The 17,400-nt window shown below is 45.3% G+C and overlaps 1 protein-coding gene across 3 annotated transcripts in view; it reads left to right on the top strand.

Annotated features, from left to right (window-relative positions):
- DYNC1I1 (dynein cytoplasmic 1 intermediate chain 1) overlaps window positions 1–17,400 on the top strand; it is a 228,944-nt gene that overhangs the window by 33,653 nt on the left and 177,891 nt on the right. Inside the window, exon 1 of one of the 3 annotated variants that reach the window (XM_082193929.1) lies at window positions 4,523–4,789. The exons of the other annotated variants lie outside the window; for them this stretch is intronic. The gene's annotated coding sequence lies outside the window, so the exon portion shown is untranslated. Of the gene's footprint in view, window positions 1–4,522; window positions 4,790–17,400 lie in introns of those variants that run through there. 3 annotated transcript variants of the gene reach the window in all.

Below are 17,400 nucleotides of genomic sequence, written 5' to 3'. Positions count from 1 at the left end.
AAGCCTTGAGAGGTTTTACTGGCACGTTTGGGGAAGTCTTGTGAGACTTGGAGCAACTTCTGTATGGCACAGTGGCATCTGTGGTAAGTAGCTGCTGGCAGTGCAGAAGGGCACAGGGTGGCAGAGTGTGTGGGGTGACACTGCTACTGCTCTGTCTCAGGTGGAGAAATGAACCTGCTGGACTGCAGTTGTGTTGGAAGTAGTCAGGTGTTATTTCCTATTTGGTTCATTGCAGGAAACTGGAAAATTGCAATACTGTGACTGACAAATTGATCTCCTTTGGGAGGCATTCAGCAAATTCAGGGATGGGGAGAACACCAGCTAGAGTCTAAAGTTGTGTACAACACAACATCAGGGCTGTGTTGGTGTTTGAATGCCCAACATGGTGGATTTCTACATACTGTATCTGATAGAAATTGTAATTGTAATCAACTCATAATTTTTGGTTAAAGATTCCCTAAGGGACGCGGGTGGCACTGTGGGTAAAAGCCTCAGCGCGTAGGGCTTGCCAATCGAAAGGTCGGCGGTTCGAATCCCCGCGGCGGGGTGCGCTCCCGCTGCTCGGTCCCAGCGCCTGCCAACCTAGCAGTTTGAAAGCACCCCCGGGTGCAAGTAGATAAATAGGTACTGCTTACCAGCGGGAAGGTAAACGGCGTTCCGTGTGCTGCGCTGGCTTGCCAGATGCAGCTTTGTCACGCTGGCCACGTGACCCGGAAGTGTCTCCGGACAGCGCTGGCCCCCGGCCTATAGAGTGAGATGGGCGCACAAACCCCAGAGTCTGTCAAGACTGGCCCGTTCGGGCAGGGGTACCTTTACCTTTACCTTTAAGCTATCACTGCAATTGAAACTTGGTTTGATATTGTTTCAATTATGTTTGTATGCAGCCTTGGAAGGGCTGTGCATAAATAATAAAATAAAATTTGACAATATAATGTTTACACCACAGCCTTTCCTTTTAAATGACCCCGGAGGTCAAATAAAGAGCAGGCTATGGCACAGAACCTGGTCAATGGTCAGGGATGATGGGAATTATAATTCAAAAATATCTGAAGGTCCACAGCTTCCCTGTCCTGGCAATTAATGGGAAGATGGCTGATCCCTCTCCCTCCTTCTCCCACATCCTGGTGAGACAACCTGGAGACATTGTTCCACTTTTCACAAACATGTATGTATGTTTGTTTTTTAATGTCTCAATTGCCAAGTTGCTACGAAGCACTACAGATACTCTGCTTGGACTCAAGTTTGCTTTGTTTAGATCCTGTTTTGCCATGTAGAAGTTCCAAATCTCCTTGAAGCACCCTGCATCAATTTTTCAGGATTTGTCCAAATCCAACACACCACTCTAGTTCAAAGTACTCCTCTGCAGTCTGTGAAGTGATGGGCTGTTCACAATATGAAGCCTTAAGTACTTGGTGAGCATGAATTTATGAGCATGTCCCTGGTAAGCAGAAACATTTGGACATATCTTACCAGGAATTTCCAAGCAACCAAACCAGTGCTAGTAGGCAGATATTATCCCCTAAAATAATTTCTAGCTTATGCTCAGTAGTGGATTGTTATCTAATTGCAGGTCACATATGTAATTATAGAGAGAGATCTGACAGGGGTTGATACTGCTCTTACCGTTTCTCTCAGCCTTGAAATTATTATTATTTAAATCTTTGCACACTTTCAATGAGAGTTCACTTTTCCTCTTCTACTGTTATCTACCACATTAATTTTTTCCCTAGGGCTGGAATATCAAGCATGGCAACAATACTTTGCAACCAGTTTTGCATCACAGATTAATATCGCTAATCACAATCATGTCACTCCTGACTAATTGCCATCCTTGATAAAGGATTGTGTCAAGTTATTTTCCTCTTAAAAAACAGGCTCATGGCAACTGAATGGCACACCTGTTCCATTATTGATGTTTGTAACATTATTTACCTTTTAAAGTGTGGCCTAAATCTGTCTGCTGTAATTCAGAGCAAGGCAACCTGCCATTGAAAATGAGTTTGTGAAAAACAACAGCACAAATGGTTACGTACGTGTGTGTGTGTGTGTGTGTCTGAATTGCCATTGGGAATGCAGAACAGAAGGGAAACACATTCTAGCTTCCACTGTTGGCCTGGGGACCAAGGATGTCCTGGGAGGCTGCACCTCCTGCCTCCCTGAAGGAGCAGAATGGGTAGGGGGAGAGAAGCAGCCTGGCCCATCCCTTAGCCAAGGAGCTTTGCTTCTCCTCTTCCTGCCAGAAAGAACACTCCATCTCAAGCTGCTAGACACCATGAGTGCCAGGTGTGCATGCAGGAGCCAGGCCCTGTGACCAGGCCTGGGGCCTTCTTAAGTTTGTTCTGAAGAGGCAAGGTGCGGCCTCACAGGTGAGGCTGATTGGTAATTTACAGCACCTGGTGGCAAGAGCTGGGAAGGGATATAAGGTCAGCATTTCCCTTCAGCTCTTTGCCACAGCAAGACGTTCCCTGCCTTGCTGCATTTGGTTCCTTGACTCCTTGCTCCTTGGACTCCTGCCTTTGTGACTCATTGCTTCTTGACCCTCGGCCCCTTGGCTTCTTGACTCCCGGATCTCTGACCCTCGGACTCTTGGCTTCCCGACTCCTGGCTTCTGGACTCCGGTTCCTGCTCCCACCCCACCATCTTGCCGCCGGTGCCAACGTCCCCAGCCAGGACTTTGATCACCCGTGAACCAGACTGGGACAATGGGACTGCAAAGCAGCAGTGACTCGTGTGGTGAAGTGAGTCGGCTTTCTAAAACTAGAGTTGCTTCAGGAGGGCTGGCCCATCCATGAGGCAGACTGAGACAGACACCTCAGGTGGTGGGATGCAAGGGACACCTCTGCAGGTGCCCACCACCACCATGGGAGAAGCAAGGAACAGTGGCGGTGGCAGCTTCTAGGTTCTGGCAAGATCTTGTGGAGGCCTTGTGCAGCCTTCCTGAGACCCCAGCAAAATCACACGAAGCCTCTGTGCGATTGGACGCAGGGCTCTCATGAGATCTCACAGGAACTTGGAAGCTGCAGCTACGCAACTCCAGTAAGTGGAGGGTGGTGGAGGTGGCACCACGAGGGTGATTGGTACCTTCCCATTTCAGTTCAGGTGGTGAAATGCAGCAGGCCACCTTTGACTTCAGTTGAGCTGTCTGCACAGCAGCCCTGCCATTACTGCCACCCTGCCCTGCCCCAGCCCAGGAAGGCTGCAACAATGCTGGTTTTTGGAAGTTGTCACTGAGCAACTGATGGAAAGTCCACTCTGGCCCTATCCATCAGGCAGAGGACAAAAGGTTGTGCTGTTTGTGTTTGAAGGTTTCCTGGGTTTGGGGTATCATTGCAGCCTGTTGCAAGCCACCTTGAGAATAATTCAGGAGCAGCTGGCATGGTGCTGTGTGCTCACCCACTTGACACTGGTGCTTACCAGGCAGGGCAGAACAGCAGCGAGGTTAGGGCTGCACAAACACATCCAATAGAGGGCCAGATGTGTATGTGGGCACAGCCCTGAACTCACCAATACCCTACCCTGATAAATGGCAGCAGTGCCACTGTCAGTCCAGGGGCAATGTGGTAAATCTCCAATTGAAAATAAAGGAGCACTCACCACCAAATGGGATTGGTATGGAGAGGCAGGAATAAATGGAGGTTGTATGGTAAGGCCAGTTAGCGTCAACTGGCTGCCTTCCATATTATGTTTAACTACTGCCAGAGCTAGTGCAGTTCAGCAACTGCAAACACACACACAAGATGAGTTCTGTGGCACCCTGAAGATCAGACTTCCATGGCATCTGTTTGGGTGGAGCAGAAATCAGACTTTGCCAGGTGCATGACACTCTCTCCTCAGTAAATACTATTTGCCAACAACAGAAGATAAGACTTCACACTCCTTCTCAGATTCTTATGCTACAAAATCAATTTCCCTCATAATAAATCTGTAGCTCTTTAACAAGGTGCCGCAAAACTCTCGTGTTTGCTTCTGTGCGTCTTGGTTCCCAGCAGGCGCCTGCTGCCAACAATCTCCCCTCTCCCCCCCAATGAAATATTGAGCCCCCCCAAAGTTGAGGGACACTGTCATTCAAATGATGCGTGTGCGCATTGTCATGAACCTGGCCTTACCTGCCCACCAATCTCTTATTCAAGTAGGCACCCCTGTTCTCCTCACCTTAGGCCCAAAGGCCTGTTTAGGGAAGCTTTTAATGTTTAATAAGTTATTGTATTTTAGTGTTTTGTTGGAAGCCGCCCAGAGTGGCTGGGGAAACCTAGCCAGATGGGCAGGGTATAAATAAATAAATAAAACAACGACGACGACGACGGAAGCTGCTTTATACCTAAGCCTGACCTTAGTGCTGCCTACACAGACTGGCAGCAACTCTCCAGGGCTTTATACCCAACCTTCTCTGCGATGCCTGGAGTTGGAGCTGGGCCCTTCTGCACGCCAAGCCCATGCTCTGACTGAGCTGCCGCTTCCCCGCTGGCCTAGGGCGGAGTGCGGGGACGGCGAGAGTCTGCAGGGGGCGGGCCGGGGAGATGTCAGTGCCAGGGCCCAGGCTGGAGGGAAGCGGCGGCGGCGGCGGCGGCGGTTGCTGGGCGGAGCCAGCCAGGCCGGCGTGAGGCAGCACATTTCTCTCCGCGGCGGCAGCAACAGCAACAGCACCGCCGGATCTCACGCCGCGAAGCAGCACCATCATCATCCTCACCTCCCCGGGCAGCGGGAGCCGCCCGGGACGCAGCCTCTCTCTCCAGCGTCTCGCCTTCCTCGGGGGCAGGCTGCACGTCCAGGCTAGGATTAGCGTGCCAAGGTAAAATGCTGAGCCGGGTGCGCGCGGGTCTCTGTGGGTGGTGATGCCCTTCAAGCAACGGGGGGGGGGGGGGTGGATGTTGCAGCTAGATCGCACCCCCGTCCCCTCTCTCGGGCTGCAGAAGACCTCTCGGTTTCTCGCGTGCAACCCGAGACTTCCCCTCCATCGGCAGGTCTGGGCTTCAGTCTAGTTCCAGGAGATCAGCTGGCAAGGGCTTGGTGGGCGGGAGTTATTAGAGTATTGCGGGGTTTATTCCCCCCCCCCCCGATAGGAGCAGATCGCAAAATAGTGTGGATTCCCAGGGACGCACCCAAAGTCTTCAGGAGGCGCTGCTGCCTGCCCCCTTTCAGGAGAGAAATATGTCATCCGAGGGCTTGAGGCATCCTTAGGTTGGTCTTATTCTGCTGGGATGCAGCCTATACTGGCGGGAGGGACTCGGGACAAGATGGCTATTCTAATCCCCCCCCCCCGCGGGAAGAAGAGGATTTTATCGGATTTGTCACTGCTTTGAAATGTGCAGTGCCTCAGCTTCACAGCAAAAAAGAAAGGAAAAAAGCCTCCATATTTTTGGCGTTTCCCAAAACCAAATACCTGCTGTGCTGCTGAGAGAGGAAAATGGAAGTGCTGCTATTTTAAGAACGCCTCGGTTTGGCTCGGCACTGAAGGGGTTAAAACAACCAGGAAATTAAAATAAAGGCACTGGGGGGAGAGAGAGAAAACACCCCCAAACAAGTCAGATGGATGACCTACCAAGTAGGCAGGATGCAACAACAATATATATTGAGTTTGATAATAAATTCCAAAGAAGATGAATCTGTGAGTGAGAGGCCATTTTTTCCATTAGCAAGTTTCCCAGTGCAAGTCTATACACATCTACTTCTGATTCCTTTTATCAGTTGTAAAACCCATTGAATCCAATGGATCTTTCTTCCAGGGATAGCATTACAGCCTTGGTCACGGATAATGTTTTTAGCTTCTTAGAAGCCCAAAGCTTTTAACTTAACAAGCTAACGTAAAATCTCATTTAACCATTAGAATCCTATTCAGATGTTTGTCTCTTGGATCATACATTCTGAGCTTGGAAAGGAGCAACGCTGTGTGTGTCTACTTGGAAGTAAGCCCAAGTAGAATTTCCTCCCAAGGCCAACATGACTCCTGTCTTGGATTCAAAAGATACAGATAGGGTGATGGAGACCATTTGAGGCATTTAAATGTTACCCTGTGGCCTCCCCTTCCAGAAAAAAATATTTGGAAACTTATGGCCTGTAGCATTTGGTGGAAAGAATTTAATAAGGTGCATCTTGTCTAATCTCAGTAACCTCATGAGAGAAGAAACTATTCAGGAAAGTTATCTTTTCTGTTAAGGCAAGGGTGGGAAACCTGTGATCATCCAGATGTTGCTAAACTATAACTCCCATCACCCCATGACCATTGGCCATGCTGCCTGGGATGGACAGGAGTCCAGCAATAGAGGGTCAGGCCAGCTCCCCAATATTATGGGCATGAAAATCCTACCCCTCAAGTCATGCAACTATCCTTTGTTTGCACAGTCATTCTTTTTACTGGCCTCACTGCACTGCTCAGACTACATGTCAGGATCAATATTGCATATACTTATAGTTGCATAGCTATAGATCTATAGTTATGTTGAAGTATGCAGTTTTAATCCTGGCATTTTGAAATCTGCTACTCCTTTGATTCTGGGGTTGTATGTTTTATGGCTTATAGCAAGGATGAGAAACCTTTATTGGTTCCGGGCAGGAGGCAGATTTTTATCTCTCCTCCCCTTTGGGCCAACTTAACAGGTGGGTGGGACAATCCATCAGTCAATCATCTGGCATCATAGTGACATTGAATGATTGACAGGTGTCAAAGCACAGTGTTTTCCAAATGGGCAACAACCAGCTGGGTGTCAGGCGCTTTGGAAACGCAGTGCAAGGGTAATTGCAAACTGTATAGTGCAGTCCACCCTGGAGTCTTTAACTGAGGGATGGGTTGGAAATTTTATCTTTGAAAAAGTAGCAAACTCAGTCTCTTGAGGGTGGATCACTTATGTAGCCAAAATGGTATGATCCACTTGCAAAAGGGATATTGCCAGGCTTGCGGAAGTCCAAGGTTTGCGGAAGTACATAATAAACACACACAAAACACAGGGGAAGAGCATCTCTTCTGCATGCAGACGTCCCAGGTTCAATCCCTGGCATCTCCAAGGTAGCACTAAGAGACAGCCTTGTTGGAAACCCTGGAGAGCTGCTGCCAGCCAGAGTAGGCAATACTGAGCTAGATGAGCCAATGGTCTGACTTGCTTCCTAACCCCTAAGAGGGGAGGCTGGCTCACAAAGTGGTCCGTGATAGCAAAAGACTGACTGACTGTTGCCGTTGATAGAGCATGTGTGTGTGTGTGTGTGTGTGTGAGAGAGAGAGAGAGAGAGAGAGAGAGAATGGAATGGAGTATCCTGGACAAGGGCATGACTGGCTGGAATCCTGAACAGGTGCACTCTACATTGTTTTGGTCTCATTTGTGTTATTCTAATAGACCTCTTGGAAACATAGAAGGACTCTGGATTTGGGGCAAATTTGGCTGTTGATCCTCAAAGAGTGAAAGCAGGCCAGGGAAAGCTGTAGAGCTCTGGCACCCACTCTCTTGAGCTGGTTTTAGGTAGCAGTGGCCTTTACCTGGGCTCCGGGTACCAGAGGATCAGGTAACATTAATGCAAAGAGGCCCTGCACACAGCAACACTCCCATCTATCCCTTAAAACTGCTTGAGGGTTATGCAGTTGCATGTGGTTCCTGTGATAAACACTGGTTTATTTTGATCAACTGAAAGCTTTTTATGCTCGAGGACCTGATGAAACATGTGCCAGGAGTGCAGCAAAGCAGGATAAATTGGGCCGAATGCACAAGCATTGTGCTTGCTCATGCTAAGACCTAATGAGCCAGAAATGCTTGCTTGTTGTGATGTGCGAGCACTGCCATTGCCTTCTTTGAAACAGAGGCAGCAACTGTATTCTTGGTTATAGAGCTGTCCTTTCAGAACTAGCTAGGGCCAATCTTGCAGGTCGATTACTGTTGTTCGCACCCATCTGTCTCGGGAGACAATGGAGGAGTGCACCTTTGCGGTGGGGTCAAATTATTGGAAGGTTGCAGCACCTGCTGTGGCTGTAGAGACTGATGTAGGAGAGAGGTTTTCTTGAAGCTGGGGCAGATAAAGGCGTCTGGCCATGCTGCCATGGTGTTTCTCCTCTCTGCGCTCCTCCCAGCGGTCGTTCCTCTGGTCAGTGCTATGGATGCATGACCTGACTGTCTGTCTCTAGGCACTGTGGTCATCTGCAAAGGATTCCCGCATAATGGGGTTGTCAGCCTTCATGTTATGTTTGCAGACATCTTTATAAGAAGAGTTGGTCTGCCGGTGGGGCTGGTGCCTGAAGCCAACTCCTTGTCCTTTAGGTTCCTGCCATCTTCCATTCTGTGGACGTGACCAATCAGGTCAATTGCTGGGTGCCTAAAAGCAGTGCTGGGGAACCTGTGCTCTGCGTATGTTGTTAGACTCCCACTCTCATCAGTCCCATGCAGCATGTCCAATGGTCAGGAATAATGGGAGGTACTGGACTACATCCCAATTTGCATAAAATTTGCATATATATGAGAATCTGGGGAACTAAGAGAGAGTGGATCTGATCTCATCAGCATTGTGCCTTGCAGTGCATTCAGTTGCCCTACAAGCAAAGTTTTGTTAAAAAAACAATTACTTAAGTTTTAAAAAGGAAGGGAAGGAGAAGGAGTTGTGAGGCTGGCCACAAAATACATGGGTTTCAAATCGTTCGCCCCTACAACAAAACCCTGCAGCCAAGGCATCATTTGATAGTAGAAATTACAATGTGATTGTGCGAATTAGCCTGAGGAATTGCTTGATTTGGTTCTGCTTTGTCCTCTTCTCAATTAAAATTAAGAAAAACTAGACTGTCTCAAGCTGCATAAGTTACTTGAAAATGGAGCGTGGTCTTGAGCATCTGATTAAACGAAAACGGTGGTGCTCTTCAGGTGAACAGTGCATCCGTCACAAGAGGGTCAATAATCATGGATCAAATGGTCACCTGTCATGACAAACCATGGCTGAGCATTCTTGCTCCGGACACATGGGAATAGGAATGGGAATGAAGGTCACACACAAGCGGAAGGGCTGCAGCAGCTTGTTCCTGTACACACTTGTTACACTAAACCATGATTTAGCATGACATATTAGCATTACTATTTATTAATCCTAAGGATATCTCTTCAGCTGTCTTTCCATGAGAAGAGTTGGGGAAAGTTTTAGGAGGGAGTATGTGCTGATTTTGAGGTAGCAGGTAATTATCTAGATTACTCTGTTTGAAGCCAGAGGGCTCTGCGTCAGTTTCTATATCAAGACACCTGAGTCTTTTGGCTCTTTTCATTGCTAGATTCTTCTTAAATCAATGAGGTCAGACTTCTAAATAGAGTGATAAAGTGCTAAAATGCTAAAATTTTCAGGTCACAATCTCATTCAATTCTCGTTCATTCCTGGCCGGGCTGCTGCGAGGAGTTTTTGTCAGGGGAAGATATCAAAACATCCCTAGAAACAAGAGACTCTGCAGATGCTCTATGAATGTCCCGGACACTGCAGAGCATATTCTCTTTCATTGTCCATTGTACAGTACGCTCCGTCAACGCGTGCTGTCCCCTCTTCTGGGTGGCCTGGAACCCCAACAAGGTGAATGTGTGGGATTCTGCCTATCCGACGTTGACCAAAGGGTAACGGCGGGGGTAGCTGAGTTTTTGGTAGCAGCCCTCCAAGGAGCAGGTTAACAAGGAAAATCACTGACTCTATATGTGTATATATATATATGTTTGTAGCCAACCGCTGCCTTCTTACATATACTTCAAGTCACTTATATGTTACTTTTTCTTTTATGGTTTTATCTGTACAATGCCTAATAAAGGTTTGATTTCAACTATTTATTAAATTTATATAAAATATAAATTGTTAACTCAGCTGCTGTCTGCATGGGAAATCTTATGTGAGGAACATTTTATGCAAGTCTCCATTTCATAAATCTCCTACTCAGTAAGAATTCCCCATTATGAATTGCATGCTGAGGACTCAATTTTTTTTGCACATTTTACATCATAAAATCAGTGGGATAGATCAGTTTCAGAAAACCATTAACTCCACTTGATGTGCTTGTCTGAGATAATAGTTTCTGGAACAATATTTAAAGTTCTCCAGAGATTGTTCCTGCTAGTGACAATAATGGCAGTGACTTCAACATGACTGCAATTAATAAGTCTATGGTGTGGTCCAAATTATCAACTAAGCTACCTAGAACTGTGCAAATTTACGGTAGGTTGTAATCCTGTGCACACTTGCTTTGGAGTGAGCCCCACTGAACACAGGCACTTACTTAAAAGGTTTGCTTTGTAAAGATCATCAGTGTTCATACTGAATCCCAGCATGCCATCAGATCATAACTGCCAATTTTTCTTGTTCCATGATGTTGCACATTTCCATTTCTACTTCTGTGTAATGTTGCTTCAGATTTTTCAGATAATATGTAATTTAGTTCTGGAACCATAAAATGTATTTCCCTGAAACATGAGAATACACCTTTCCATATGATCATCTCTGTAGCTGGACAACAGGGAAGGCTATCTTGATTAACCTGCAGAAGATTTAATGAATACACTATGGACTTTAATTGATCTGTACAATTTGGGTGATGGAACAATATTTAATCTCAATTTGACTACTGTTCAATTTTGATGACATCACAACACTGCGTTGTGTATATTCATTTCAGTTCCTGGGCAGAGGAGGCTACTTTCCCTTGTGCTGGGTACATCTGTTGCTCTCATGCAGTTTGTTTTTTCGTTCTTAAGTAAGAAACTTCACAGTGTAAAACTATAAACAGAAAACTGTTACACAGCAAAGTAACATCCCCCCCCTTTGGTTACAATGAGAATAGAATATACTTTCCCAGCCCCTTATTGCTGACACCAAGAACTGCAGATTATAATGAAGACCCCACAAGCACTGCCCTATAAATGAAACCCAATCTTCATAATGTCTATTTATGACCTTGCTTGCTAAGAATATTTCCAGGGGCAGGGTCTTGAGTTTTTTATATAGTGTAGGAAATAAAATTATCCCCTACAATTCCGGTTTCACTAGCCCTCTGATCACAAATATCTTTGCTACTGTTGGTTTCTAATGCTTATTATACCAATAACAATCTATGGACAGCTCTGCAGGACTTTCCCATGTTTTTGATTAAGAAAAGCCTAACTGCAGCCAACATAAAGCATACAAGCTCTTTGGATCTTACTTTTGTAATGTCTTCTTCAAACACAAAAAGTAGTTTTCCTTATCTGTCCTTCAATTCTAGATATTTATCATAGTACTCTATTCCAATACCTCTCTACCTGTGGCCATTGCTCCCCAAAGTGCACATCAGTTCCTTTCCCCCACATCCTTTCCAACAGTTTGGGGAGACAGACTTAGCTGTACATAGTTCCATCTGTGCAACATTTCCACAGGTTTCTTCCAATTGTATGCTGACCACAGATTTCACTGGCTTTCTGCTTCTTTGGAGTCCCTCCCCCAATCCTTTCCCCAAATTATCTTGGTACCCATTACTGTTTCCACTAACATCAAGCATATTCAATTTGCCATTTGTTGTAAAACCTTTGTTGCCAACAGCCTAGTTTTAACACCCATGATCCTAAAACATGGAAATACATTACACTTAAAGCAGTGTGACAAAGGTTCCATGCCATTTTTTGGGGTGGGGAGAGGAGCGAATTAGAACACCAGTAGTCAGCTTAATGGGATGCGGGTGGCGATGTGGTCTAAATCACTGAGCCTTGGGCTTGCCGATCGGAAGGTTAGCGGTTCGAATCCCCATGATGGGATAGTAGATAAATAGGTACTGCTCCGGTTCGAAGGTAAATGGCGTTTCCATGTGCTGCTCTGATTTCACCAGAAGCTGCTTAGTCTTGCTGGCCATATGACCCAGAAAAACTGTCTGCGGACAAACATTGGCTCCCTCGGCCAGTAAAGCGAGATGAGTGCTGCAAACCCAGAGTCGTTCGCGACTGGACTTAACTGTCAAGGGTGCTTTACCTTTTTTAGTCAGCTTTATGCTCTTCTTTGCATTGTTTCCCCTATCTAACATTATAACTGATTTTATTTAGATAGCATTCATTTAAAAACATGTTTACAAAATATAATCTGAGAAGTACATGCAAGAAGGGGATGGGTCTTCCTAACTTCAACCTTCCTAGAACATTTTCTGTGTCTCTGTTAACAAAGCCTGCATTGAACAGACATACGATGCATTCAGTTTCCCCATAGTGGGCCTGCATTGTACATTTAGGCCATCACTGCAGGGATCAATGAGGTTACCAGGTCAGCTGTTAACTGGGACAACTATGAAACTGTTATTGATTTTCTAAACTGCAACATCTGCAATTTTTGCATTGTCTAAACAAGGTAAAGAGAGAGAGAAATAGGTAGCATTCTGAGTTGTGAATTACGGTATCTTTGGAATCTTTATACACTAATAGCAAACTCATTTTCTGAGTCTGAATCCCTTTTCTGGTCAAAATGGCATGGCCCAAACAGAAGAAGGAAGTAGCAACAGGATTTTTGGTTGGTGGGGACGACGCCCCCCTGCAGAGATATAAAACATCCTTAGGAAAAACAAACAAAGGGAGCACACTCAGCAATTGCCTATTGAGGACTGAATATGTCCAGAGGCATAACATGCCTTACTTTTGGTTGGGGGCAAGGAGATTAATGGATTTCCATGGAGATGGCGAATAGAATGGAGTATACTGGAAAAGGGCATAACAGGCTGGCTGGAACCCTGAACAGGAATATGGCACAGTGCAGCATTTTGTTGCAAGTCCCACTATGGCTGCAGTCATAGAATCATAGATTGGAAGCGACCCTGAGGGTCATCCAGTCCAGCCCCCTGCAATCCAGGAATCTTAACTAGATCATATATGGCAGATGCTCATCTACAACCTCCTAAGGGAGTCTGTTTTACTATCGTACAGCTCTTGCTGTCGGAAAGTTCTTTCTGATGCTTGGTCGGAATCGCCCGCCTTGTAATTTGAATCCATTGGTTCAAATCCTCTCCTCCAGAGCAGGAGAAAACAAGCTTGCTCCATCATCCATGTTGCAGACCTTTAGATATTTGAAGATGGCTATGACATCTCCTCTTAGTCTCCTCTTTTCCAGACTAAACATACCCAGCTCCTTCAGCTGTTCCTCATAAGGCTTGGCTTCCAGACCCTTGATCACCTTGGTCTCCCTCCTCTGCACGTGTTCTAGCTTGTCAATATCCTCCTTAAACTGTGGCACCCAGAACTGGACACAGTACTCCAGGCATTTATTGCATTGGTTTTACTGGGGGCTTTTTGGTAGTTTGTTCTTAATTAAGAAACTTCACAGTATAAAACTATAGACAGCAAACTGTTCTACAGCAAAAAAGCATCACATTTTTTATTTTGTTGCAATGACAACAGAATATAATTTTCTAGTCCCAATTTCTAACATTTTGGGACCTTCCAGCTATGAGCACTTGCCGCTCACCTTGTCTTGTCACCATGGAACATTTCTGAAAGTCACACATCACAGCACCAATCCAGTTCATCCTGAGGAAACATAACCATAAACCATTGAATTGCATCTTTTCCTTCACAGATGGCTCTTAGATGCACTATCACTGGAAGGGTGAGGGAGTAGGGTTACCATATTTCTAGAAGTATAATTATTTTGCTCCTTTCCCTGCACCTCCCCACTCCCCCAACTCTGCTCCAGAAGGAACAAGTATGCTTCTGAATACCAGTTTCCGGGATCCACGAGTGGAGAGAGTGCTGTTGCACTCATGCCTTGCTTGAGGGCTTCTTATCAGATTGGCCACCATGAGAAAAACTGAGGCTGCTGAAGAAGCGAGAGACCATCATGGCTGTGATTCCTAGAAGACCTGCTCCTTGCCTTTTGGGCCTTTTCCCACCTGGCCTGGGAGGGCGGGGCCTGGACTGACTCCAGCCCCAGAAGCTGAGGATGCCAAACAGAATCTTGAGCTGAGATATTGCTTAGGGGGGTTTTGCCAGAGGGCAAAATGGTTGTTGTTAATTTTTTGCACCTTTATTTGGTATCTTATGATTAATGTGGAAATTTTTCAGTTTGGGTGTGTACTTTCTGGTGTTTTGTTTATTGCTTATGACTACTTTTGTTATGTTTGTAGTTAACATATCTTGTTTATTTGTTTGCCACCCTGAGCATGGTTTTAACTTAGGAAAGGCAGCATACAAATAAAATGATTGATTGATCAGGATGCTGGATTAGACTGGCCTTTGGCCAGATCGAGCCAGTCTCTTCACAAGTTCTTATAATGGGGGTTCCTCTGGAACAACATGGGAGGTGGCATAGGCGAAAGGGGCTTGGCAAAAATCATCTCCCTTCCATTCACAGAAGCCACCACTAGATCAAAGACTCTTCCATGAATGGACGGCACACCCATTGGGCACAACCCATTAGCTCTGCTGGGAGCTCATTAAAAAAACAAACACTATTAACATTTTCAAACTTTTTGAACCAAATGATCCGAAATCCTTACAAACACTACAGCGTTTTAATGTTGATGAAATGGCCTATTCTTCTCTTTGGCAAATGTCCACAAATGCTGTGTGTCACCCTTTCACTGTCTTCTGAGTTGTAGGAATCAACAGTTGTGCTGACGAGACAGAATGGCATTGTGTGGAGGACAAAAAGGGTGATGTCACTGTGCATTTGTGCTGAGACGGCCTGTGGGAAAACTGTGCCATTCTTTCCCATCTATTCTCCATCTCTGGAGGAAGGCAGATCACATTACTAATGAGGAGGCAGAGGGAGGGAAGCACAGAATCTGGCTGATACTACATAGTAGTTCTGTGTAAATACTCTAAAACCACAGACTGCATTCCAAACAGCAACTTCATGCTGCCATTTAGAATCACAGCCAATTGAGTAACAAAGGCTAAGCGCTCACCACACATTTAAAGCACATTACTTTCCACAATGAATCCTGGGAGGCATAGTTTACCCTGCACAAAGCTATAATTCTCAGCACTCTTAACAAACTACAGTTTCCAGGATTCTTTGAGAGGTGGAGCCATGTGCTTTAAATGTACACAGCCTAAAACAAGGGTGGGGATATTTTGTCAGCCTGTGGGTTGCATTCCTTGTGGACTATCTTATGGGGCAGTGGATGTGACTCTTAGGTTCAGTAGGCTATAGTCCAGCCATGCAAAAGTCAGAGGTTCCTACCTGTACCTGTCTCCACCAGGCAATCAAGTGGCGTTATAGTTTGACAACACATTCCAGACAGTCAAGAACTACACCTTCTCTCTGCTTGCACATGCATGCGCACGCACACACACACACACACACACACACACACACTTGTGTCACTGGGAATGGGTCTAGGCACTGTATCCCTAAGGCTATGAGACACTTGTGTCAACACTGCAAGTGACAGAATCCAACTGTGGATGTATCTTTGGAAATATATTCCTGCAAAGTTGCCAGCACAGTATAAAAAGTGTAGCAGCAGCAGATCTAGTGCATGGAAGAAACGGCATACTCTTCAAGTGTCCAATTCTCCAAGGACAGACCTGGAATTACGGAAGCCATCCCGGTTTCTGATTTGATCCCGGAATGTCCCAGTTTTCCTTTTTCTTCCTCTCCACGTCTCGGAGTACAAATGGTGCAAAAACAGAGTCCTGGTTATACCAAAAATAAAATACCTGCACGAAATGAAAGAAATGTTGACACTGGCATACAAAGCACTTGCTATAATTTTGAAGGAAAAAGTAATCCACTTTAAATTCTTTAATTGCAATGCTTCAGCAGCCAGCCACTTTTTAGGAAATGCATGGAGTGTTTATTCCTTTAGTGTAAATTGAGCCTTTCACACACTACTCAGAACTAAGACCCAATGAGTTCAATAGGATTTACTGTTCCTGATCATTCTCAGTTTCCATTATTATTATTATTAAGTCATCTTCCAGCTAATTTTTTTTATTCCATTTATCTGCTGAAGGTGTTGCACACGATCCCTTCCCTCACACATTTTTTCTTTTCCTGATGTAGAAAAGAATGTGTCTATTTCATCTGAGAAATGCTGAGGTATATGAAAGTGATGTCTCGTAAACATAGGGCAACTTAGGAGAAATGTCGTCTTCTGGGTCAGGGTGGAATATTTTATTTGTATGATGATTGCAATATGTTGAAAATTAAAGAGAAAATGAGGACAAGGAAGAAATGCATTTTTCATAGTTACATTGGGCATATCGGATTTCCTGTCAATGTAGCCTTGTCACCCTTTTAAAATCCCTTTTTGCACCCATTACAGAAAGGGCCCTTAGCAACATGGATGCGGCATTAGCATTGATTGAGTCAGAGCTCTGCTAGTGTAATTGAGCAGTGAGGCATAATGCAAAACTAAAAAGAGAGTATAATTGGTTGTAGCCCTGAGTTTCCTCAATGCTTCTGAGGGCAATCTTCGCTCAGCAGTGCTTTTGTACCCATAATGATGCCATTACCTGACCCTCTGTAACAGTTCTCACATTGATTTTACTGTTCCCTCTCTTCAACCTTCCCTACCCTGAATCCAATTTCCCTTCTTCCCTTTTAACCGATAAAGTAGTTAATCATCTGTGTGATGTTAATGGTGATTTAGGCTAACCACGGTACACCACAAACCACAGATTGGGGTGGATTTCAGATCTTAGGCTGGCCGGGGGGGGGGGGGAAGGCTAGTTATTCAGAATCAAAAGTTTTGCTCAAATTAATGCTGATGAGAATTTGACCACAATTAAGGCTCAGGAGTTGCTCCCAGGAGAGAAGGCCCTTTGATGTAAGGAGCCATGTATGCCCCAAACTGGCTTCTATTAGTTAACAATGGTTAATAGGAATCAGAATTCAGTGGTTTGTTTTTTGGTTCTGGGTGAGAGAACTTTGTTGGGGTGTGGAAAGAGAATTTAAAGAGTATATTCACAATAGTGGCTTGAAACATTTGCACGGAGTTGTTCACATCAGAGACGGGCAGGAATCACCACCCAACACCCACAGTCCTTTGGGTTTTTCTGCCCCATAACCCTGGCTCCCAGAACTCCTATTCATCAAACTGTCGTCTGCCCTTGTGTGCTCATCTGGGCCTGAGTGATGGCTGTTAGGGAGTGTTTGCATTACCACTCACTCTACATCCGGTTTTCTAATTGGAGTGAAGCCGGTTCGAGAAAAATGCATCAAACAGCAGAATTTGCCAAGAAACTTCGGGATTGATATGGATTGCGGCTGACATCATGTGAGTGCAGCTTCAAGAATTAGCAGTGCAAGCACTCTGGATGCTGAGTAAGCAGTTATTTGAACATACCCTTAGATTTTCATGGCCTTAATCAGGCCAAAACAAGCTCAGAAGGTGGTCTGGTGAAAAATCATTCAGTTGCCCTTTCAAACTCCCGGTGTTGCTGTTTTTATTCATTAACCTATCAGTTGCCTTTTATACACAACTCGATGTGATTTACAGTTATACCATGATAG

Source organism: Podarcis vaucheri (assembly GCF_965113315.1).
Source record: "Podarcis vaucheri genome assembly, chromosome: 12".
NCBI classification, from domain to species: domain Eukaryota; kingdom Metazoa; phylum Chordata; class Lepidosauria; order Squamata; family Lacertidae; genus Podarcis; species Podarcis vaucheri.
Note: the sequence above shows the minus strand (reverse complement) of the source record. Positions and strands in the feature narration are given on the sequence as shown.